Below are 26002 nucleotides of genomic sequence, written 5' to 3' on the forward strand. Positions count from 1 at the left end.
CAGCAAGCTCACTACACCCTGCACACCTGACCTCTCCTCTGCTGGGGACATCCTCAGGGTGATGAAGACGAGCTTTTTCCTACACAGGCTGGACAGCTGTAACTTTTGTCTGTGTTGCTCCACCACAAGAACAATCACAGCATGGATGCCTCTTTGTCCAGACGTTGAATGAGAAGCTTCCCACGTCTCACCAATTTGTTGATCCTTCTTTAGAAGCTCTGAGATATGGCGGTGTGACACCCAAAGATGAAGCAAGTGCTACGAGTGTGATCAGATTACAGCGGAGCACAGGGAACTCGTAATTCACCTTGAACTGCATATTGTACCTTAATATGTTTGCATTAACTCTTTTAAATGGTCACATCATATTATTGCTTCATATTAGGTTTGTGATCAATGACTACCTAACTGCCTCTCTAGTGCCACAAAATCCTTTTCACATAAACAGCTGGCAAGTCACTGTTTCCTCTGCAATCATTCTGCATTTGTGCAAGTGAATTTCAGAGACTGCTGCTGGGCTATGCATTCATCCTTGTTAAATTTTATCTTTTTGGCTGGGGCCATGCATTCTAGACTTGAGATCATGCTGAATTTTGATTACATCATCTATGGCATGTGCTCTTGCCATCAGCTTGGGGTTATCTGAATAATTGATTGACATATTTTCAAAGGGACAGGGCCAGGGACAGAATCCTGTAGCAAAGCAGTGAAAACTTTTCTCTGGGTTGACACAGAAACATTAATCAGCAATCTTTGATTACAGTGGTTCAGTTGGTCATAAATCTGCCTCAAATTATTATCATCTGATGCTGGGGAAGTGCAAGAGACAGAGTGGTTAGGAAGACTCGCTGTTGTAAAGATGTCAATTATCTCCAGATGAATGCATAAACTGAATACAATTTAAGGCAAAATTCCAACAACTGTTTTTTTTTCATAGAACCTGGTAAGCTGTATCTAAAATTTACCTGGGAGAACAAAGGAAGGACCAGGAATATCCAAGATAATTTTGAGGAAAAAGGACAAGAGTTAGGGACATCAGTTTACCAGAAATCAAGCTTTATCATAAAATTGCCCAAGTGATTAGGGCAGTTTGGTTTTGAAAAGGAAAAACACAAAAGAGACCAAAGAGACAGAAAAGAGAGCCGAGAAATAAAATCACAGATATATGGAATTTAATATGTGACACTGCATACACAGATACACTGCAGATCTGTTAGGAATGCACAGGGTATTTTAAAAATGGCAATGGTAATTCATAATGGGAAAAAATTTGATTTCTCTTTCCAACCTATACAAAAATAGATTTCAGGACCTTTAGAGACCTAAATGAGAGAAAGGAAATTTCAGAATATTGGAAGAATTGGAAGGAAATATTTCCATGACCTTGGATGTAGGGAGGGTTTCTTAAACAAAGTGCCAGAAGCATAGCCAAAATGAGAAGTTTGATAGATTTGTCTATATGAAAACAAAAAATACTTGTGTATCAAAATACAAGTTAAAAGTCAAGTTACAGGCTCAGAAAAGATGTTTGTAAAGCTTATAAAAGATAAATAATTAGTAACCAGAATATGAGAAAGCCTCTTACAAATCAGTGTGAAAAATACAAATAACATAACAGAAAAAAAGATGGGATATGATCAGAGAGTTTTATAAAATGAATGTCTAAATAACTGGTGAAGATATGAGAAAATGCTCAACCTCATTAGTAAACAGGCAAGTAAAAATTAAAAATTACAGTGAGATACAAATTTCTGATCTGTCAGACTGGCAAAATTTAGGAAATCTTATAATAGCAAGAATGGGTAATAATGTGGAGCCAAGGGCAGCCATCATATGCTAATGGGAGGTTTCATTGGTACAGGCATGGAGAGAAAGTTTGGTAACAGCTAGTAAAGCTGCAAATGCACATGTCTTGTGGATACAGTGATTTCATTCCCAGGTGTGAATTCTAGAGAAACTCACACATGCTTTAGGAGACATTTACATGAGTGTGCATTGTAACACTGTGAGAATGATATGATTAGAAACAATCTGAATGACCAACAGACAAATGGATGAGTAAATTGTGAAACAGTCATTCAATGTTCTAGTTTCTGGTGATGGAAATGATTGAACTAAATCTACATATATAACATGGAGAAATGTCAAAAACATAATGTGGAGCAAAGAAAGTAAGTAGCAGAAGGATACATAGGGTGTGATGCCATTTACATAAAGTCTAAAAATGTGTCAGTGCTACTGTGTATCAAGGGTAGCAAACTGTAGCCTGTGGGCCAAGTCTGATTAAAGAAGGTCTATTTTTATAAAGTTTTGTTGGAACATAGCCACACCCATTTGTAATCTCTGGCTGCTTTTGTGCTCCAAAGGCAGAGGTGAATAGTTGCAACAAAGATTGTATGGTCTGCAGAACCGAAAACATAGGCTGTCTGGACCTGATATGTATCTGTATTAGTTAGGCTCATATGTAATATTAGAGAAAAGTTTTCTTTTTCCATTGGAATGGCTAGGTGGGCTTTCCAGGTCTTCTGGGCGTAGCTTAGCAGTCATTGGAGACCCAAGATTCTTTGCTGCGGGTTCTCTGTCATTCTTATGATTCCAGATAGCATCATCTTATGATCCAAGATGCTGCCTAGCTCTCATCGTCACGTCCCCCTTCCAGCCAGTGTGAGGAGGCCAAAAAGGAAGGGTTACACCATCACCTTTATTTATTTTTATTTTTTGAAATTTCTGTTACCTTACCAGTGTTTTTTTAAAGTATTATTTATTTATTTATCCTGGGCTGTGTCCGGCCCCAGTGTTGGCACTCAGGGTCTTCCCTGTTGCATGTGGGATCTTTCCTTGTCGCGCACATGCGTCTCTCTAGTTGTGGCGCGTGGGCTTAGTTGCCCTGGGGCGTGTGGGATCTTAGTTCCCTGACCAGGGATCAAACCTGCCTCCCCTGCACTGGAAGATAGATTCTTAACCACCGGACCATCAGGGAAGTCCTGGCACTTCTATTTTAAGCATGTGGCCTAGGAGTTACACACATCCCATTGATAATAATTTTTTCCTACAAGAAAACTAGGAAGTACAGACTTCATCTGGGCTACCTACCATGGGCTAACCCCAAATCCCATTGCCATGAAAACATGAAGAATGGATGTGGTGGAACAGCTAGAAGTCTCTGCGACAAGCTCGTCTGTAATCAAGATGTAAAAAGGAATGCAGAGCACCGACTGGTTCTCCATCTTTAAACAGGATGGTGGTCACTTTTAGGGAGGATGAAATGCAATCAGAGAGAAGTGCAATAAGAAGAGGTAAGAAAAAAGGTATGTGCCCCAGGCCTAGAGATTTGAGACATAGTTTTATGCCTTAAGGTCTTGGCAGCCAAGTCAAATCTATAGATCCTGCAATTATTCATTTACACACATACATATATTAGAAGAAAGCCAACGTAAAGCTCGGTGTATTGGCACAGAATCTTACTGGACTCACAAAGCCATGGTTGACGTAGTATAGATTTTTGAATAGTAACTTTATTATGGGTTTATGGGTGTTGGCAGCTGGAGCCAATAGGTCAAGAGCCTTGGGATGGGCTTGAAACATATTGCCTAAAAATATGCCTTCATTCTTTCATGCTTTGATATCCTGACAATAAAGAGGGAATATTTAGGGAGGAGCTGGAAGAATTTTACAGCTGTGGGCAAGCATGCATTGTCTCTTAGAATACTTAGGTGGTCACCTGGGGAAGAAGTGGGTAACTCCTCTTGCTTGGGGCTCTGCCTGGCTGATAATTAGGTGCCTGGTACACACAGAGAAGAGTTGAAAGGGGCTGAGCCCCAGACCTTCAAAGGAAAACCCTCGGATAGAGGAATTGCCTGGCCCTGGTGGGTGCTTAGGGTGTGCAACCCTTAAGAAAGCCATCTCACACTGTTTAGTTAAATGAAGAATGTATTTCCCATGTGACCCAGTAATTTCATTCCTGGGCACATATCCCAAAGAAATTCTTTCACAGGTCCCTAGTGGCATGTGCAAGGAGGCTCATGGCCCCATCGTTTCACGGTGATGAGAAGTTGGAGGCAGTCTAGGCTACCATCATCAGGGGAGTCCAGATCACAATGTGGCGGGTACTCCCTGCAGACCAGAAACACAGTGGTTAGAAACAGAGATTGGATATACCCACTGCAGTGCGGGAGGGTCTTAAACAGAGTGCTCACGAGAAGAGTTAAGAAAAAGGGAATGAGATCTCCCTTTAATAAGCACAATAATTTGTATCAATGAAAAATGCAGGCACACAAAGCCACAGTATGCATTTTCCAGGAACATATGCAAATCGAAGGAGGCACATTAACACATTAAAATGGGTGCTGATGAGGGGGTAAGAGAGACCAGCCCCCTCAGAATTGACTCTGTCGAGTTTACTTGGACTGCCTTTCCATTCCATCTCAATGCCTTGCAGTCTTTCCAGCTCCTGCCTAGAGGTGCCAGTTGGATTCTCATACCCTTACTGGATTCGGCATCTCTCACTTTGCTCTCTTGGTGTTTAACCATGGCCATACTCCGAAGTCCACTCTGCTTTAACATCTTGCTATTGCTCTCTAGGTTTCTGACCATACTGCTCACCTTCTGGTCTTGCTTTCATCATGCCCAGCTCAGTGATGACAGCTTGTCATGGTCTTGCTCTATTACACGGCCATGCAGGTCAACTGGTGTGTAGAGGATGGACTTGCTTGAACTTGTGTGATGGATCAGTGGTGACCAAATATAGCCATGCTTGCTTCCATCTGTCGTCTCCCCAGACCATTTGTCTGCCCTCCACCCTCTCTTTCCCCAGGCTTATAGCTCTTGCTCTGGAGGACATGGACTCTGTCTTTAACTCAACATGGTGCCTTTGATTTTTATTTAATACCTTGACATGTGCTGATAATATTTTAATGTAAACTTCCTCTTCAAAGGCAAAGGGCTAAGTAATTTTATATATATCAAAATACGTGAGTTATTGGAGAGTGGGTGAAAAAGCCTGGCACTCTAGGCCACATATCCAATGACCCTTGTGTCATGAGACGGGGACAGCTTTCAGGAAGCTGGTGATATCAATTAAAGGCTCAATGGCCAATGGGTTACCTGGAGGGCAGATGAAAGTGTTAGCTGACTCTTTGCAACACCAGGGACTGTAGCCCAGCAGGCCCCTCTGTCCATGGGATTCTCCAGGCAAGAATACTGGAGTGGATTGCTATTTCCTTCTCCAGGGGATATTCCTGACCCAGGGAGGGCAGATAGTTAGGAGATATATACAAATGGCTGCCTTTCACCTGCCTTCAACTGAGAATCAATCATTTGGAACCACCAGTCTCCGTGGCTCTTGGCCAAGCATATTTTCCTTGTTTCTTGGACACGACACAGAGAAGGGTTGTACAAACACATGTGTATGGGATGGGTGGGTGGGTGAGGGTGTGTGCAGTCTATAAACCCCAGGACCAACAGAATGCCTGGCCACATGTGTTCCTGGCACGGGCCGGGCCCTGTGTGATCTGGCCAGGTCTGCATAGGGCTCGGTGCCATGGCGTAGCAGCATGATACAGGGAGCGGGGAGGACTTGCATCAGTGCTTTATGACAATCTGCTGGCTGTTCTCTAGGGGAGAGAATCAGGCTGCTGGAAAATAGTTGTGCTACCACCAGAGGTCTGTATGAATAAGAATTGGCTCGGGGATGATGATGGCAGTCAATAGGTATATGGAGGCTAATTAAACACCAGCGCCTGTGGCTGGGAGCCACTCTGGCTCAGCTGTGGTGGTGGTACCACGTGGCATAATGGCTTTGCTGAAGTGTAAATAGCCTCAGCCAGGAGTAAGAAGTGGGCTAAAACTCCTCTGTCAATAGGGTTCCAGGGCTGTGTTTTCAGAGCCCAAGGAATTTTGACAAAGGAAATCTGACAAAGGAATCTGGGACTCCTTTGGGTGGGAAAAACAGAGTTTGAAGCTCTTTTGAATGTGAACACATTGTAATTCCTCTAACTTTTTGTGGTTTATGTAGAAAATAGGTCACACGATTGAGTAATCAAGATTACTCTGGAAAATCCAGACCGTGTGGGCATTATAGTTTTATAGAACAGTCGACATGAGATGTTTTGGGAGAAAGCGGTAATGCAATATATAAATGCCAGCAATAGGCCAATTGTCTACTGTTTGATGAGTCCAATAGAACAACAGTTCTTTTAGCTGTTGGTGATTCTCTTAAAGCAGCCCAAGAAGAGGATATGCCAAGAAGATATGCTTTGATTCTGGTGGTGAGATGAATTGTAGTGTAGGAGGTGGTCGAAAGTACTACAAGGTCAGGCTCTCTGGGTTCATATACAGACTCTGGCACTTAATTAGGTGATCTTAGGCAAATCACTCAGCTTCTCTCTGTTTTCTTTTCTATAATAGATTTTATTAGGACCTTCCTCATAGGGTTGTTGAAAACATTAAATGAGATAATTCATGTAAGGCATTTAGACAGTGGCTGAAAGTGCTAAATAAAATTTGCTATTTTAATCATATTAGTCTCACACCATCTTGTTAAATATCTTAACAGGTATTTATTTTTTTTAATCTAGATGGACTCCAAAATGAATAAAACTCCAACCTTAACAAGGACAGAGATAGTCTATGTTAATTTTTATCCTATTTTACTTAATTTTTAAATCTGAAGTATAATTATGTTCAATGCTTCAGTTGTGCCATAAAGTGATTCAGTTATACATATATATATATATATATATATATATATACACACACACATGTGCTGGGCTTCCCAGATGGTGCTAGTGGTAGGAGTGCCAGGGCAGGAGACACAGAAGATGTGGGTTTGATCCTTGGGTTGGGAAGATCCTGTGGAGGAGGGCACGGCAACCCATCCCAGAGTTCTTGCCTGGAGAATCCCTTGGACAGAGGAGCTTGGTGGCCTGCAGTCCATGGGGTCACAAAGAGTGGGAGATGACTGAAACAATTTAGCAGGCACAGTCATGTCTAACTCTTTGCAGCCCCATGGACTGTAACCTGCCAAGCTCCTCTGTCCATGGGATTCTCCAGGCAAGAATACTGGAGTGGGTTGCCATGCCCTCCTCCAGGGGATCTCCCAGGGATCCAACCCATGTCTCCTGTGGCTCCAGCATTGCAGGCAGATTCTTTACCTCTGAGCCACTGGGGAAGCCCATGTGCATATGCATGTACATACATACATACATATATATTCTTCTCCAGATTCTTTTCCATTATGTGTTATTATAAGATATTGAATATAGTTCTCTGTGCTATACGGTAGGTCCTTGTTGCTTATCTCTTTAATATATAGTAGTGTGTATCTGCTAATCCCAAATTCCTAATTTATCCATTCCCCACCCCTTTCCCCTCATCTATAATAATTAACTGAGAATTATGTGGTAATGAAGTCATATGGCCGTATCTGTAGGCAGCACTTGAAAAAATTTACAATTTTTTCATTTATAAGAATTTAGAAGTTTCTAGCATTTTCTAGAGTAAATGCTCTAAGCGAAGGACGATGGGGCTACAGGCAAGAAGAAACCTGTCAGAATTCAGCCAAGCAAACTGAACACTGATGCCATCTGGGACACGTGCTATGGGAGGTGAGGCCTGTAGGGGGCACTATTCTAGCATCTTCCTAGGGGCAGTGGCTTTTCTCCCCAGCTTTGCTGAGAGGTGGCTCCAGGCTCCGCGCCTACAGCAGGCCAGTGCCTTCTCTCCTCACTCAGGTCCTCCACGGCGCGAAGATGGTTCTGGCATCTCTCTTGGCTTCTCCAAGAATGGCCATCTACCTACTCTCTACCCTCAGCCTATGGTTCTCTCTGACCATCTCTGAATTCTCAGTCTTCAGCTCTGACACTGCTGTCTCCTTTCTGCAGGCCTCCCAAGAGGTTTGGCATCAGTGAGCTTTTATAAGTCTTTATTGCAGGGCTAAGAGCCTGCTGCCCCTGATGGGTCCTTGGCTGCCAGGAGCTGACGTCTGGAGGAGGCAGTTTGTATGCTAATGTCGCTGATTGCCCGCATCTTCTGAAGATTCTGCTTTAGGCTTTCTATCTGCCCCTGGAGAGAGACTCAGGAGTTGTTATCCCGTCTACCCTCCCCCTGCCCGCCCCCTCCTTCCCAGCGCCCCTCCCGGCCTTCCCAGAGAGACCCATAAAATTGTATTCAACTCATTATGTCCCAGGCAATGCCTGATCCTTCATTTTGAGACTAATAACCAAATGTCCAGATTCAAATGTGGTATCTGAGGCTGCCTTGGGGACACTGATGAAGGCCTGATACGAGCTGCCTAGAGGGCAGTGCTTGCGGCTGTTTCTGGGAGACTACGTGAGGGGTGTGTAGGGAAAGCCCAGGCTCCCATGGACTATTCTCTCTGTGGGGAGGGAGGCAAAGCCTCGATTAAAAAAAAAAAAATCTTAATATTTTAATTTATTTGTAAAAAACTTTATTTTCATGTTACCCATATTTACTGTTTTTCCAGCTTTATGGATACATAATTGACATAACGTTGTCTATGTTTAAGGTGTGCATTACTATGTGGCAGAACAATTACCACGTAGCTTCTTTGGCGAACATCTGAATCGCATCACATCCATCGCATTTCTTATTTGTGGTGAGAACGTTTAAATCAATGCTCTTAGCAACTTTCAAGTATACATAGTATTAAATAGAATCACCATGCTGCACATTAGATCACCGGAACTTATTCATCATGTAGGGGGAAGTTTGAACTCTTTGATTACCATGTTTTCTTTCCCTCCACCATCCAGCAGCTGGTAACCACGGTTCTAGTTTCTGCTTCTCCAGGTTCCACTTTCTTTTAGATTCCACACACAAATGGTATCATACAGTATTTTTCTTTCTCTGTTTGACATATTTCATTCCGCATAATGTCCTCAAGTTCCATCCATGATGTCACAAATATAGCATGTCCTTCTTTCTCCTGCAAAGCCTTACTTTTGAGCTGAGTGTTTATCCCCTGTCCCCTGCTCTGAGAATTGGGAGGGAGATGCTTTTGTCAGTGGGAATATACTTTGTCCTGGTGGCCAGACTCAGAACTTCAGATGTTGTAGAATCAGATGCTTAATACTCTGAGAGTCTGTTAGATTCCGCCTTGCTGTTGAACCGTCATTGGGTGGTTCATGGCCTTGGAGGCATTGTTGTTCCTTGGGGAGCTGTAAAAAATACAGATGCTTGGGTCACAGTCCCGATATTTGCATTTAATTGGTCCAGAGTGGGGCCATAGCACTGGGATCTTTAAATTAAAAAAACTGTGAACCCCTAATACCACTGGAGTCATAAAAAGTGGTGGTGGTTTCATTGCTAAGTCATGTCAGACTCTGGCGACCCCATGGACTGTACTCCACCAGTCTCCTCTTTCCATGGGATTTCCCAGGCAAGAATACTGGAGTGGATTGGCATTTCCTTCTCCCAGGAATCTTCCTGACCCAGGGATTAAACCTGGGTCTCCTGCATTGCAGGCAGATTCTTTACCGACTGAGCCACCAAGAGACTGCCACATAAATCTAAACACTCCTGTATTAATTCAAAGTGGGATGGAGTTGCCAATGGAGAGAGCCATTCCATTGTCCATGAGTTCTCTCTCTGGTAGAAAAGTCAACATGGAGAGACAAAATAGTCCCAGTAAGGCGCGTGGCATGCCTAGGAGCGGTGGGTTTTGTGGTAGTTAAGAACCCAGGCTCTGGGGACTTCCTGGCAGTCCAGTGGTTAAACTTCTTCTAATGCAGGGGATGTGGGTTTGATTCTTGGTCAGGAAACTAAGGTTTCACATGCCTCATGGCCAAAAAACTAAAACATAAAACAGAGGCAATATTGTAAGAAATTCAAAAAAGACTCTAAAAATGGTCCACATTAAAAAAAAAAAATCTTTTAAAAAACAAAAGAACCCAGGCTCTGGAATCACATGAATTTGGTTTATGTCCTGGTTCCCCTGCTTTGGGCTGTGTGGCAGGGAGCAAGTCACTTAATCTTTCTAAGCTTCTTCATCATCTATAAGAAGGGGACAAGAATATTTAGCTACCCCCAAAGAGCTGCTGTGGGGATTCAGGAACTAGTAGAATGGATGTAAAGGGGCTGATAGAATGTGCGTGTAGTGACTGAGATTCTCTTTAAAAGGTAGTTTTATTATCACAGTTAAAACCTGGTGTCCAGGAGCCTGGGTGGGGTGGTGTTCAAGTCTCTCCTTTGGGGTGATAATTAATAATGCTGCCTAGTAGTGCACTTATTACTTGCTGAGCAGGATTCTAAGCCCTTTACCTGTATTTGCTGAGGCATGGAAAGGCTAAGAAGCATGCCCAGGGCCCACAGCTAATGAATGGGGGGTGGGGAGGGAGGGAAGAATTGAAAACAGCCAGACTGATTCCAGAAAAGGCAATGGCAACCTGGGTACTCCAGTACTCTTGCCTGGAAAATCCCATGGACCGAGGAGCCTGGTAGGCTGCAGTCCATGGGGTCACGAAGGGTTGGGCACGACTGAGCGACTTCACTTTCACTTTTCGCTTTCATGCATTGGAGAAGGAAATGGCGACCCACTCCAGTGTTCTTGCCTGGAGAATCCCAGGGATGGGGGAGCCTGGTGGGCTGCTGTCTCTGGGGTCACACAGAGTCGGACACGACTGAAGCGACTTAGCAGCAGCAGCAGCAGACTGATTCCAGGGCTTGTCCCTGACAACCACACTCTGCAGCAGGTGGACCAGAACACCTGGTCATGATCACAGCCCCTCCTCCCTGCTCAGTGCTGACAGAAGCCTTGAAGAAGGGAGGTGTTCACAGAAATATGATCCTGCATGGAGAAACTAGAAAAGGAGCATGGCTTTTGATGGCAGCATTCTGCCAAGCCATTGATTAGATCACAGCCTTTGTTAGCTGCATGGATATCCTGAGGACTGCTCTGGTCACCTTGATCAGATCTGGTTGTTTTCCAGTCTCCAAGCTGTTGCTCCAGGCATGTACATTTATATAAGCTGATGGTTAGGCTCGTCCTCTTTCTGGCAACCTTCATGTGGCAACCTGACTTAGCAGACTTTTTGACACTGGTAATTTTAATGCTAATAAACAGCTCTGCAGAAGATGGTTCCTGATAAGGGTTTCTCCGTGCTGATTGCCCACTACTGCCATCAGCCCACTTGGGAGTGTTAATTTTAGGACCTCTTGAATGCTCACCACCTCTGAAGTGTACTGAGAAATAGTTTACATACATCTAATCTTGTTTATACTGACATGTTTGAAAGTAAATTACCTTATACATGATATAACACTCTTCTGGGAGGAAGATCTTTTCCTTGAACTTGTTCCCAAATATTTTTACAGACATATAGGCAAACAGAAAAGTCTTCCCAGGAGGCTCAGCAGTAAAGAATCCACCTGCCAATGTAGGAGACTCAGGATATACGAGTTTGATCTCTGGGTCGTGAAGATCCCCTAGAGGAGGACATGGCAACCCACTTCAGTGTTCTTGCCTGGGAGATCCCAGGGACAGAAGACTGGTGTGCTGCAGTCCACAGAGTCGCAAAGAGTCGGACATGACTGAACACGCACACATGCATGCAAACGGGAGCCCCATAGGCTGTGCAGAAAAGTGTGGATAAATGAGATCCCTACAGGAGAGCTCTATGTAATCTACTTTATCAGAAAGGCCTGGAGCCTTTTTGCTGTACATAGGCCATTTCACATTAATGGTCCAAGTTTTGTTCTACCAGGGCTGCCAGAGGGGATCAGGAAGATTCTTCATGCCAACTCTCAAGCCTGCCCTCAGATCTCCCCTCCCTGGTCCTCAGGACCCTTTGCAGAAGAGGGTGAGTGAGGAGGGCAGGACAGAAGGACGCCTCTGCTGCTCCTGGGCAGAAGGAAGGGACCACGAGGAGAACTGAGCATGCGCCTGCCTCTTGTCACTTTCCCGTCCATGTCCTGCCCTTTATCACTGCATCTGCCAGCAAATATTCTAACTGAAAACTGTCTCTTTCAAAAGTGTCTTCTAGAATTTCATAGAAAGTTTCATAGACACTCAGAATGGGTTAGGTGCTGTCTTTCTACTTGACTTCTGTCCTACTCTCTCTTGCCTTTGTCTGTCTTTATGGTTGTCCCAGCTGCTCCTTCCCAGTCCTCTGAGAGCTGAAGGCCAGCCCTTCATCCAAGGCACACTTGTAGGTAGCACAGAAGAAGGACCAAATATTTCCGTAAGCCCGTCATGCACCAGGTGGTGCTAGTAGATCCCTTGTGGGTTATATTCGTCCGTAAACTGGTTATAGCTGACAAAACCAAATCTCCAAGAGGTCTAAACATTTCTCCAAGGCAAACAGCTATTTTCAGTAGAACCTGCACTCAAAGCCAGGTCTTTGGGTTTCACATTTGGTGCTCTTTTCCACTCACCACGTGGTGTCTGAGTTCTGGCTACTGATGCTAAATGTGTTGGTGTTCAGTTGTTAAGTCATGTCTGAAGCTTTGCAATCGCATGGTCTGCAGGAGGCCAGGCTTTCCTGTGTTTCACTATCTCCTGGAGTTTGCTCAAATTCATGTCCGTTGAGTCGGTGTTAAACATTAGAGGATCCTTAATGGAAGCTTTCTGGTCTGCCCCCCACCTTCTGTCTGCCTGGGGCCACGTCTGTGTCTCCTCTACTCCTGTGAACATCCTTTCCCCTTGTGACCCAAGGAGAAGGGAGCCTGCGGGGAAAGTTTGCTGTCCATCAGAGCTGGGGACCCTGGCTGGGACACTCATGGGGCCAGGGTGTAATTGGCTGGGAATCTAGCATTGCCCACTCCAGCCAGCGTGGTTTCCTGTCTGCCTCCTTTGGCTTTGCAGGGAATTCCAGGAGCTCCAAGTAACAAATGACAGCAAATTAGGAGCTGAGTAACGTAGCAACTGCAAATGTTATCAGTCAGGTGACCCTCAGCGGCTGGCTGCCATTTAGGGGAGATTATTGTTTATCCAAGTAAATACCAAGCCCTCACCTTGATGGTTTGTGTGGCAGAGAATGAAGAAGCTCTATCATTCCTGCCTAGGAGCTCTCAGAGCTGTGGAGGTTAGGGATTTTTACTCCTTTGTTAAAAATTCAGGTGCTTTTGAGTGTGTGTGTGTGTGTGTGTGTGTGTGTGTGTGTGTGTATTTATTAGGTAGTGCTGACTCTTTTCGGAGCAAGTCCTTTGTTCTTTTGTGAGGAAGCTGGTGGAGCAGAATTAGCACAGAACTGAGAGCAGGCCTTTGTTTTCTTTCTAGTTCTGAGCAAGCTGTGTGACCTGGGACAAGTAACTTCCCCTCTCTGGGCTCTAGTGTGGGGATTGTAGTAAGAATGAAGGATGATGTATTAGTCTGCTCAGGCTGCCATAACAAAAATACCACACACTGGTGGCTTTAACAACAGAGTTTTATTTTCTTGCATTTCTGGAGACTAGAAGTCCAAGGTCAAGGCTTGGCTTTTCCTGAGGCCTTTCTTCCTGGCTTGCAGATGGCCCTCTTCTCACTGTGTCCTCATGTGGCCTTTCCTCTTGTGAGCATATCTGGTGTCTCTTCCTTTTCTTACAAGGACACCAGTCATATTGGATCATTGGATCATATTGAACCTCATCCAGTCTTAGTTACTTCCTTAAGGGCTTTGTCTCCAAATAGAGTCACGTTGGGGATTCAGGTTTCAACGCATGAATTTTGGGGAGACACGGTTCAGCCCATAGTGGATGGTTAGTGACTCTTTCCCTCTTATACTTCAGACCTCTTTTCTGAGGACTAGCAAAGCTCTCTTTGACTAATTCCAGAAAACTGACACAGGAACCAGTGACTTCATTCTGTTCCTCAAGGGCTCAGCACCCGTCTCGGCTCTCTCCTGAGCTGGGGCCCCGCTCAGAGTCTAGGACAGGTGGCCCAGTGGGCTGCAGGATCCCTCCCTGCAGTGCGGCTTGCTCTGTGCTTGTTGGCCTGCCCAGACCCCTCCCCAGAGTCCTCTGCTGCCCTCCCCTGCTGTTATTGTCACGTGTGTCTGACACTCACACTCAGAGCCCATTCTCCCAGGTCAGGGGTAGGCTCCTCCCATTGCTTGTCACTTTCTAGTTGGCAATTTTCTGTCCTGGCCCCCCTCATCTGTTCTGAGCATGGGCCAGGAACACCCTCTTTTATGGGCAGTTTTCAAAGCTGGGATCTGACCAGAAAGGGCTGGGATCAGGGAATCTCCTACTGTCTTGGGGCAGGGCAATGGCAGGAAGATCTCATTAACGCCTTTCCACAAAGGGGAAAAATAATATTTCAGCGTGTTCCCTTTGTGTCTTCAAGCGGTGATAAGGTGCCACCAAAGTGCCAGTCTGAGCTGCGTTCAAATGAAGGATTATTCTGATAAGATGGAGAGGGGAGATGCTCGGGGCAGGAGGACCCTCTGGAGGGGGCCGAGGCTGGCTTAAGGTTATTAAACAGGAAATGCCTGGTCGCAGCGGATCAAGGGGAAATTACACATTCTGTCACATTTGCTTATTGAATCCCAGTTCTATTGCAGCTCGAAAGGGGGAAAAATAACGCCACCCCATCAACCTCCTTGTAGCTCTTATTAGATTTTGCAACCTTTCAATATTAAAATGCTAGTGCCGGTGGCAAAATTCCTTGTCAGTTTTTAATATCAGTAAGGGATTGTGGTATTAGGCTTAAGGGGGATGGAAATGGGAGGGGCAGGGGGGTACAGACCGTCCGCCGAGTCCCTTGTGTCCACAGCCGCAGCTGTCTTTGCTTCTCAGAGCGCCTTGCAAGCCTAGTAGATCCTGTCCTCACACTTTGAGAGGAGGCTGCAGAGATGAGGGTGACCATCTCAGGGGGGACCACACGCGCCTCTGAGCTTCACAGCCAGAGTCACTGAGCCCCACACTCAGGTTTATCCTGAGGCACCCCATTCCAGTAACTCAGTTTATCCGATGGCACCCCACTCCAGGACTCTTGCCTAGAAAATCCCATGGACGGAAGAGCCTGGTAGGCTGCAGTCCATGGGGTTGTGAAGAGTCAGGCATGACTGAGGGACTTGACTTTCACTTTTCACTTTCACGCATTGGAGAAGGAAATGGCAACCCACTCCAGTGTTCTTGCCTGGAGAATCCCAGGGACGGGGGAGCTTGGTGGGCTGCCGTCTATGGGGTCGCACAGAGTCGGACACAACTGAAGCAACACAGCATCCGCAGCAGCAGCAGACTCTATCGTTAGGTGCTGCTCTAACAAGAGGCCACAGACGGGGTGGGTGAAACAACAGGAGATTATTGTCTCATGGTTCTGGAGGCCAGACATCCAGAATCAAGGTGCTGGCAGAGCCACACTCTCTCTGAAACTTGTAGGGGAGAAACTTGACTGGACTTCGGTAGCTTCTGGTGTTTGTCGGCATCCCTTGGCCTGTCGATGTATCACCGTAATCGCTCTTCTATCATCACATACCTGTTTTCTGCCTCGGTGTCACTCCTTTCCTCCTCTTAAAGGGACATCAGTCGTATCAGACTACAGACCACCTGACTCCGGTATGACCTAATCTTAATTAATCACACCAGAAATGGAATTATTTTTAAAAATAATATTATTTATTTATTTTTGGTGGTGCTGGGTCTTTGTTGCTATGTGGGCTTTTCTCTAGTTGCGACTTGTAGGCTTAGTAGTTGCTGCTCCCGGGCTCTGGAGCCCAAGCTCAGCAGTTGCGGTACACGGGCTTAGTTGCTCTGCAGCACGGGGGTTACATCCCGGACCAGGGATCGAACCTGTGTCTCCTGTGTTGTCAAGTGGATTCTTACCATTGGAGCACCAGGGAAGCCTCAGCTTATTTTTAAATAGGGTCACATTCTGAGGTCCTGGGGCTTCCCTGGTGGCTCAGATGGTAAAGAATCTGCCTGCAATGTGGGAGACCTGAATGTGATCCCTGAGTTGAAAAGATCCCCTGGAGAAGGGAATGGCTACCCACTCCAGTATTCTTGCCTGGAGAATTCCATGGACAGAGGAGCCTGGTGGGCTACAGTCCATGGGGTCACAAAGAGTTGGACATGACTGAGCGGCTTTCACTTACTTGCTCACTTGAAGTCCTGGGGGTTGGGATTTCAACATACCTTTTCTGGGGATACAGCTGACTCCCTAACAGATGTCTTTGTTTGGATTCCCTGCCAAACTTACCCTGAGACAAGTAGTATTTTGGTACAAGTAATTTGTCTGGGGAAAGACCCAAGGAGGCAGTTGAGGGAGAAGGGGCAGTAAAGAGTGATTTAATGAGTTGGTTGTCACTGTGGGTGACTGAGTCTCAGTCCTTCTGGAATTCTCCTAGAGACCTTGGAAACATTCTGTGGAATATATTCCCAGGGGTAGGGGAGTGGGGTGTCTATTCCTCAGAAGAGGGTCACTTAGAAAGCACGAACCCCTGGCATGCACCTGTCTCTGAAGGGGCCAAGGAAGCTCCCGCCAGGTATTCTCAGCAGGAAGATGTGGGAGGCTTGAGCTGCCTAGGAACTGGCTCCAGGAGCTCCCATGTGTGCATGCTCAGTTGCTTCAGTCACGTCTGTATAGTCCGGACAAAGGTCCATATTGTCAAGGCTGTGGTCTTCCCAGTGGTCAGGCATGGCTGTGAGAGCTGGACTGTAAGGAAGGCAGAACGCCTATGAACTGATGTTTTCGAACTATGGTGCTGGAGAACACTCCTGAAAGTCCCTTGGACAGCAAGGAGATCAAACTGGTCAATCTTAAGGGAGTTCAATCCTGAAGCTCCAATATTTTGGTCACCTGATGCAAATAGACAACTCACTGGAAAAGTCCCTGATGCTGGGAAAAGATCGAGGGCAGAAAGAGAAGAGGGTATCAGAGGATGAGATGGCTGGATGGCATCACCGACACAATGAACATGAACTTGGGCAAACTCTGGGAGATGGTGAAAGACAGGGAGGCCTGTTGTGCTACAGTCCATGGGGTCACAAAGAGTCAAACACGACTGGGCGACGGAACAGCAACAACAGTATTTGTATATAACGGGCACACATCTTCCTGTATACTTTAAGTCATCTCTTGATTACTTGTAATAATACCTGATACAATGGACAAGCTATTTAAATGGTTGCCTCTTTGTGGCAGATATGTTTTGTTTTTTGGAACTTTCTAGAATATTCTTTCTGAATATTTTCCATCTGTGGTTAATTGAATTCACAGATGCAGAACTCACAGATATGGAGGGCTGACTGCATTGTATTTTTACATTTTGTCTTTTTATTTATTTGTTTATTTTACTGCACCACATGCTTGTAGGAATCTTAATTAAGTTCCCCAACCAGGGACTGAACCCAGGCCATGCTAGTGAAAGTGTCAAGTCCCAACCACTAGACTGCTAGAGAATTTGTTTCATTTTATTTTATTTTTTTTACCTCTTGTGCCTCAAGCTCCTCTTTGGCCAGAAGAGGAGAAAAACCTACCAAAAGAGCACTCTCCTTCAAGAAAGAGGTCCTTCCCTGACATGTTCATGTAAAGCCAAGTTATTGTGAAGTTGAGAGTGGGATTGAAAACTAATTGACCTAATTTGGAAGAAGGTTGAGGCAGGTGAGTGATCTAGGTGGCATGACAATTCTACCTTGAATATATGTGGTTTCGAGGCAGGTAGAGGGAGATCTGGGCTGGGTTGGGGAGGAGGCGCTGGCTTCCCGTAAGCAGGGGGCCTGTCAAATCTGCTCATCACCTGCCTTTCCTGAACACTCCATGCTCTACCTGCCACTTCTGCCTTGGGGAGGGCTCCAGGGGCCCTCCCCCCGACCCCTCCTGGGACGTATATACACACAGCACATCAGTCACCCCCTTCTTTCCATCCTCAGCAAGGCCACAGTCTCATCATCAGAACAATCTCTATGAGCTCAGTGCTAAGCTTGAGAGGGAGCCGACGGAGGGGAGGGTCCTTTGGGGAGTGGAGTTTGTGAGAGGGGAGTAGCAATAAGTGGGGATGAGTCAGGTACTGATCCTTTGTCTCCTTTCTGAGAAATGGGGAGAATCCTGTGGAAACCTGTCTGCTGGGACCTCATTATTTCATGCAGACCTACTATTTTTCAGTGCCAGTGGAGGCTCATCCATCTGAATTAGTCCAAATTGATAAACAATTTTTACCAGGATTTTTTTTGATACATAATTTTTGCTTTACTGTCAACTTGAGAAACTGTGCTTGGGGAACAGATGTGAAATGTCATCCCCCCAATTTTTATTTATTTATTTATTTGTAGTTGCACTGTGTCTTCATTGCTGTGGGAGCCTTCTTCCAGTGGCAACAAGTAGGGGTTACTCTTGGTTGCAACATGCTGGCTTCTCATTGAAGTGGCTTCTGTGGTTGCGGAGCACTGGCTCTAGGAGCGTGGGCTTCAGTAGTTGTGGTACATGGGCTTAGTTGTCCTGAGGCATATGGGATCTTCCTGGAATAGGGTTGGAACCGGTATCTGCTGCATTGGCAGGCCGGTTCTTTACCATTAAGCCACCAGAAGTGAAGTGAAGTGAAGTCAGTCAGTTGTGTCTGACTCTTTGCTCCCCCGTCCATGGGATTCTCCAGGCAAGAACACTGGAATGGGTTGCCATTTCCTTCTCCAGGGGATCTTCCCAACCCAGGGATCGAACCTAGGTCTCCCGCATTGCAGGCAGACTCTTTAACCTCTGAGCCACCAGGGAAGCCCTCAATTTCTTTCTTTTCAAATTGAAGTAGGAACTTCCCTGGCTGTCCAGTGGTTGACCGCGCTTCCACTGCAGGGGACGTGGGTTCAATCCCAGGGATTTTAGATCCCATATGCCACATGGCGTGGCCAAAAATAAAAATACATTTAAAATGGATAACCAACAAAGTCCTACTGTATAGCACAGGGAACTCTGCTCAGTAATATGTGGCAGCTTGGATGGGAGGGGAGTTTGGGGGAGAATAAGTGAAGTTGCTCAGTTGTGTCCGACTCTTTGCAACCCTATGGACTGTAGCCCACCAGCTCCTCCAACCTTGGGATTTTCCAGGCAAGAGTACTGGAGTGGGTTGCCATTTCCTTCTCCAGGGGATCTTCCTGACCCAGGGATTGATCCCAGGTCTCCTGTAATGCAGGCAGACTCTTTACCATCTGAGCCACCTGGATGCTGCTGCTGCTGCTGCTGCTGCTAAGTCGATTCAGTTGTGTCCGATCTGTGCGATCCCATAGACGGCAGACCACTAGGTTCCTCTGTCCCTGGGATTCTCCAGGCAAGAATACTGGAGTGGGTTGCCATTTCCTTCTCCAATGCATGAAAGTGAAAAGTGAAAGTGAAGTCGCTCAGTCATGCCCGACTCTTAGCGACCCCATGGACTGCAGCCTACCAGGCTCCTCTGTCCATGGGATTTTCCAGGCAAGAGTACTGGAGTGGGGTGCCGCTGCCTTCTCCGGAGCCACCTGGATACATGTATATATATCCCTTTGCTGTCCACCTGAAACTATCACAACATTGTTAACTGGCTGTACTTCAATATGAAATAAAAAGTGGTCTAAAAAATAAATTGAAGTATAGTTGGGTGACCATATTATATTAGTTTCAGGTGTATAACATAGGGATTCAATATTCTTATACATTATACTTCATTTAACGTATTACAAAATAGTGACTGTATTTCCCTTCATATACCCTTAATATACCTTTGCTTATTTGTTTTGTATGTAGTAGTTTGTGTATCACTGTCCCAGTTTCTTACTGAACAAATTGCTTACATGTGAGTGGGGCTCAGTTAAGGGCTGAGCAGAGCCCACTTACTTGGTACCGTGTGAGACGGCCCTTCATGGAGTTTGGACCTACATCCTTAGCCTCCTGGGGATGTCTGTCTGGCCTGGGGCAGGCAGGTCAACTATGGCATGTCTGAAGGTTATTTGCGCACATGTCTGACTCTCCACTAGCTGGGAGCCCCTCAGGGGCTGGACCTGTCCTTCCTGATGTCCCAGGAATCCTGCACGGCATCTGGCCATGTCAGCAGTTCCCGAATGTTCAGTGAGTCAAACCCTGCCTCTTGGCTCTGGAAATTGGAGGCCCCATTGAGAACCTGGGGGGAAGCCAGGTTGACAGCTGAGCAGCTCTGTCCCAGGAGCAGCCTTATAAATCTGCTCTCATTAGCAAGAGGCCTTGGGGGAAGGGAGCGGGAGTGAGTGGGTGTCTGTGTGTCGGAGTGCTGGGGAGAGCTCTGCCATGAACCTGCCAGTGCCCCCTCTAATCTAGGATGCTGTGTCCTCGCCTCTGCTTCTGGGCTGGTTGGGTCAGCCCAGGGGTGGGTTCTCAGGATCCTGCAGAAATCCTGACTCAGAAGCCCAGTGTCCTGTAAACCTACACAGCGCCCCCTCCAGAAGGTCAGGCCTCCTCTGCTTACTTCTGGTTTTCAGGCGCACTAACTGGCCTGTGCCTTTTTGCATCAAGGATTGAGGAAGGGCTGAAAAGTTCTGCTCATCTTTGGTGATGGCTTTTCCTTGTTTTGAGTGCTCTATGGGGGTCATGGCTGGTAGCCTCAGCTGCAGTTGACACTGGTCCTTGGCCTTTAGGTCAAAAGACTTTTCTGCCAGATAAGAGAAAAAAACAAAACAAAAACAAAAAACAGCTGCCTCTCCATCCCACCCATGAAATACAACTTATTGCCACAGACCCAGCATTCAGCACCTTGCAGGACTGAGGTCTCCAACATGGGATCTTCCCTTCCCATCCATGCAGCCAGCTCTCACATGTGTCCACTCCCAGCACGAGGCAGCCTGAGTGACAGGGTGGCTTCCACTGTGGCTCTTGGAGACTCAGAGCCCACACCAGTGCCCACCAACATCTATGGTAAAACATGCTTACTTCCTCCTCCCCATTTCCTAACTTTCTGTTAAATTTGTATACCATTAAGATAATAAAACACATTTCCTTTGTTGATAGCCATATAACACTAGTTTAGGCATGAGAGGCAGTAAGGGGACACAATAAAGAACCAAGATGAAAAGACAATACAAATGAACGGGGGGCTGATCTCAGATGGGGGATGCTAGTGAGTGCTCTGCTAGAGCCTGCGCTTTGACTAGCATTATTAGCATCATTGTTGTTATGGTCTTTGCTTCAAAGTGTAAAAAACTTCATACCTCCATACTCATTCTTTGAAGATTTTTGTTAACTGGAAAGGTAGGTCTCAGCTCTTTCCCTTGGGGCCCAGCCCTACCTGAATGCTCTGATTGGCTCATGTGACGTGAGGGGGCGGTAAATAATGTGCAAGCCCACGGGGGCCTGCCCATGGACTCCAGGGCTGTGGAAACACTAGACTTCTTGCTGAGGAACCGTGACTTTTTGTACGATCACTGCCTAGGTTCTGCTCAGGGGCCCTGAAGCTACTAGAATACACTGGAAATATTTTTGTTTTGAAGACAGCTTTGTTTGTTGTCACTTGAAAGTGAAGTCGCTCAGTCGTGTCCGACTCTTTGCGACCCCATAGACGGTAGCCTACCAGGCTCCTCCGTCCATGGGATTTTCCAGGCAAGAGTACTGGAGTGGGGTGCCATTTCCTTCTCCAGAGAATCTTTCCGACCCAGGGATCGAACCCGGGTCTCCTGCATTGTAGGCAGATGCTTTACCGTCTGAGCCACCAGGGAAGCCTTATGTCGTCACTTGGAGAATAGCATTTTTTTTTTCTTCCAGTTTTACTGAGATATCATTGATGTGTTGTTGTCATTTAGTTGCTACGTCATGTCCAACTCTTTTGCGACCCCACGGACTGTAGCCCACCAGGCTCTTTTGTCCATGGGATTTTCTAGGCAAGACTACTGGAATAGGTTGCTATTTCTTTCTCCATGGGATCCAGGGATCTTCCTGACCCAGGGATTGTATACAGCACTGTATAAGTTTAAGGTGTATAGAATAATGATTTGACTTACATACATGAGATGGTTAGATAGAATCACCGACCCAGTGGACATAATCTGAGCAAAGTTTGGTAGACAGTAGAGGACAAGGAAGCCTGGCGTGCTGCAGTCCATGGGGTTGCAGAGTCGGATACGACTGAGTGACTGAACAACAGCAATATCATGAAATGATGACCACAATATGTTTAGTGAATATCCATCATCTCATATAGATGCAAAAGTGAAAGAAATAGGAATAATTATTCCTCATGATGAGAAATCTTAGGATTTATTCTCTTAACAACTTTCATATATAATGTGCAGCAGCGTTAACTATATTTACCATGTTGTATATTACAGCCCTAATACTCATTTATCTTTTTTTGTTGAAATATAATGGCTTTACAATGTTCTTAGCTTCTGTTGTACAACAAAGTAAATCAGCTATATGTATACATTTATCCTCTCCCTCACTTACTTATCTTAAAATTGGAAGTTTGTACCTTTTTACTACCTTCACCCGATCCCCCTCCCCTGCCTCTGTAACCGCAAACCTGATCTCTTTTTTTCTGTGAGTTTGCTTGTTTTTGAAGTATAATTGACCTGCAACACTATGTTAATTCCTAGTACAGAATATAGTGATTCAATATATCTATACATTTCAAAATGATCACCATGATAAATCTAATTACGATGAGAATGGCATTTTTAATACTAAAAATATGCAAGCAGTTTGTTCCTGCTGGGACCTGAAAGGCACAAAGGAGTTAGAGAGAAGGGTCCTCACTAAAGACCTAGACTTTAATCTTTCTGAACTACTGGCATCAAGTCATCTAAGAGTCAAGTTCAAACCCAGCCCTCACCTATCTATGTGAAGTTGATACATTACAGAACTTACATAAGCCTTAGTTTCTTTTTCTGTAAGAAAGATGAGAATAATAATAGGTTGTTAAAAAGATGAAAGGGATTATATTTGAAAAAAATACCTTCCTCAGTGCTTAGCACATGGAAAGCTCTCAGTAGAATGTTAGCTTGTGAATTGATGCACGTTCTTATATCTTTACTTGCAAAATGAGGAGAGCAGTATCCGCCATAGAGAGCTGTTTGACTAAGTGAACTAATGAAGTGAAATAAGGCATGAAATGAAGTCAATGATAAAATATCTAAAGTATCAGCCTTCACTCAGTGAATGGTGCAGCTTGCCCCCAAGATCCAGAGCATGAGTTATCGGAATGGAATAGAAACGTACTGTTTGATCAAGACTCTCATGCATTTTCCTAGAAAAACAGAACTCTTTGTCAATATAGCTACTGGTTCTTAATTATGAGATAAAACAAGGGAAACAATATAGAATAATATTAAGAGAAATAGAAACATCTGTTGTCAAATTAAGTACCTTTTCGTTGCATCCTCTTAGGCCATTAATTACCACTTTAACCTCCTCTTGGTCTCCCTACTCAGCTTACAAGGAGAATACTTAACTTTCTTTTGGTGGTTCAAGTGTCAAAAATGTCCTCAGCCTGGTGCAGAGTTTTTCAGAAAATCACTTCTAACTCTTCTCCTGCTGATCCGTCTAATAACCCTACTTAAGTTTTATCAGAGGAGGCAAAGTGTTAAGTGTTTCATTGCTTCTCTAATTAGTTCTAGAGGATAATAACAGCTCCTTCACAAAAATAAACCATTTTTCAAAAATAATTTAAGTTTTGCTTCTAGAATGTCTTCCTATTTCTCTTTCCTCCAGCTAACTGTCTAATTTAGAGTGGTGCTAGAATATAATATAATAATAGCAACCAACCATTTGGTGAGCACTTACTTGTTGGCAGTTAGTTTTCTAAGCATTTTACATTTTAAATCTTATTTAATTATTATAAAAATTTTGTGAGGTAGTAGGTTGCTACTACTCCCCCTTTAAAGGTAAGGGCTTGTTGTTGTTTAGTTACTAAGTCCTGTCTGACTCTTTTGTGATTCCGTGGACTGTGGCCTGCCAGACTCGTTTGTCCAAGAGATTTCTCAGGCAAGAACGCTGGAGTGGGATGTCATTTCATTTTCCAGAAAGATAAGGATACTGAGGCTCAAAGAGTTGAAGTAGCTTGTTCAAGGATCTTACAGAGCCAGGATTTATTTATTAATATTATTTTTTTTTAAACTTTAATTTTATATTGGAGTGTAGCCAAGTAACAGTGTTGTGATGTTTAAGGTGGACAGCCAAGGGACTCAGCTATACATATACTCATATCCATTCTCCCCCAATCTCCCCTCCCATCCAGGCTGCCACATAACGTTGGGCACAATTCCCTGTGCTATATAGTAGGAACTTTTTCGTTATCCATCTAAAATACAGCAGTGTGTACATGTTGATCCCGAGCTCCCTAACTCTCCCTTGCCCCATTTCTCTGCCCTGGCAAACATGTGTTTGTTCCCTAAGTCTGTGACTCTCTTTCTGTTTCGTAAACAAGTTCATTTGTATCATTTCTTATTAGATTCTGCATATAAAGGATATCATATTTCTCCTTCTCTGTCTGACTTACTTCACTCAGTGTGACAATCTCTAGGTTGAACCATGTTGCTGCAAATGGCATTATTTCATTCTTTTTAATGGCTGAGCAATATTCCATTGTGTATATGTACTACATCTTCTTTATCCATTCCTCTGCTGATACAACATTTAGGTTGCTTCCATGTCTTGGCTATTGTAAACAGTGCTGCAATGAACACTGGTATACATGTATTGATTTAAACCTTGTTTTTCTCTGGGTATATGCCCAGGAGTGGAATTGCAAGGTCACATGTAGATCTATTTTTAGTTTTTAAAGGAAACTTCATAGTGTTCTCCAAGGTGAGAGCCAGGATTTAAATGTGGGTAGCGTCAATCAGAACTTATCTTTAATCCCTGGGCAATGATGTCAGGCACTGGGCATGACTCCAGACATAAACAGAAAATGTTATAGCCTGCCAGTGAGGATGCCTAGAACCTTATAGCTGAGAAATGGCAACCAAGCTCATGCCCACCGCTGCCTCCCCAAATCAAGGCCGGTGAGGGATGCTTGCGTTTGAAAGTGGCTCTCCCAGTCTGTACCCACTCTTCCCGTGCCCCACCCCCCAACCACCGTTCCCGTGGTTCCTCCCACACTCCAAACAGAGAAAAAAAAATTCCTCAAAGGAAGCGCTTTTGAGCTTATGACAAACCTTTCCCAGGCAACTCTTGTTCTTTTTCTTTACCAGCATGTCTTCTACATTAATGGAAATTTTGGAAAACCACATCTTTGCTAATTTTAAAAAGGTTTTTGATTTTTAAAAAAATGTTTGTCCCAGAGGCTTATGAAAGAAACCCATTTTTTCTCTTTCAGAATAGTTTACATATGAGAACGATACAGAAGAACTTGAAAACAGTCATTCCACGCACACTAATTAAGAGACTTGTTTGTTTTCAAATAGCAGAAATAAATTCCGGCTAGTTTAAGCAAAAGGGGAATTTGGGGAGGGGATAATGGGAAATCTCATGGCTCAAAGAAATGTGTTAAACAACCAAGATCAGAAAGGGGGAAAAAACTAGGGGGTGTCTGGAGATCCCATGAGGGTCCTGGGAGCTCCTCCCTCCCCCTGGTCACTACCATTGTGCAAGTTTGTGCTTGATTTCCCCAGCTGGGGCTCTGATTACTGCATAAGATGAATCCCCAGTTGGAAGAGAATGTGATGGCCCAGGTTTACTTCGGGGTCTACAAATGGATGTGTCAGCCATGACCAGGTGCAGGGTCAAAATTCCATGTTCCAGGGTGATCCCAGACTGGGGAGAATAGCTGTGAGTGGGTGTTTGCACCTCTGTGGTTACTTTATTCATCTTTATGATGAATCACGTAGCCCAGGACATACAACCTCTTGGAGTTGTATGATCCTGGGAAGAAGAGACAGAGAAACTCACTGGCACTATAGAAAGCCCTTTCTCTCTTCTTTCTCTTCTATGCTGCCCCTACCTAGTGAGGGGCTTCCCAGGTGGCGCTAGTGGTAAAGAACCCACCTGCCAGTGCAGGAGACATAAGAGACTGGGGTTTAATCCCTGGGTTGGGAAGATCCCCTGAAAGAGGGCATGGAACCCACTCCAGTATTCTTGCCTGGAGAATCCCATGGACAGAGGAGGCTGCCTGGCTACGGTCCATGGGGTTGCAAAGATCTGGAC

This window comes from Bos indicus, chromosome 4 (genome assembly GCF_029378745.1).
Source record: "Bos indicus isolate NIAB-ARS_2022 breed Sahiwal x Tharparkar chromosome 4, NIAB-ARS_B.indTharparkar_mat_pri_1.0, whole genome shotgun sequence".
NCBI classification, from domain to species: Eukaryota; Metazoa; Chordata; class Mammalia; order Artiodactyla; family Bovidae; genus Bos; species Bos indicus.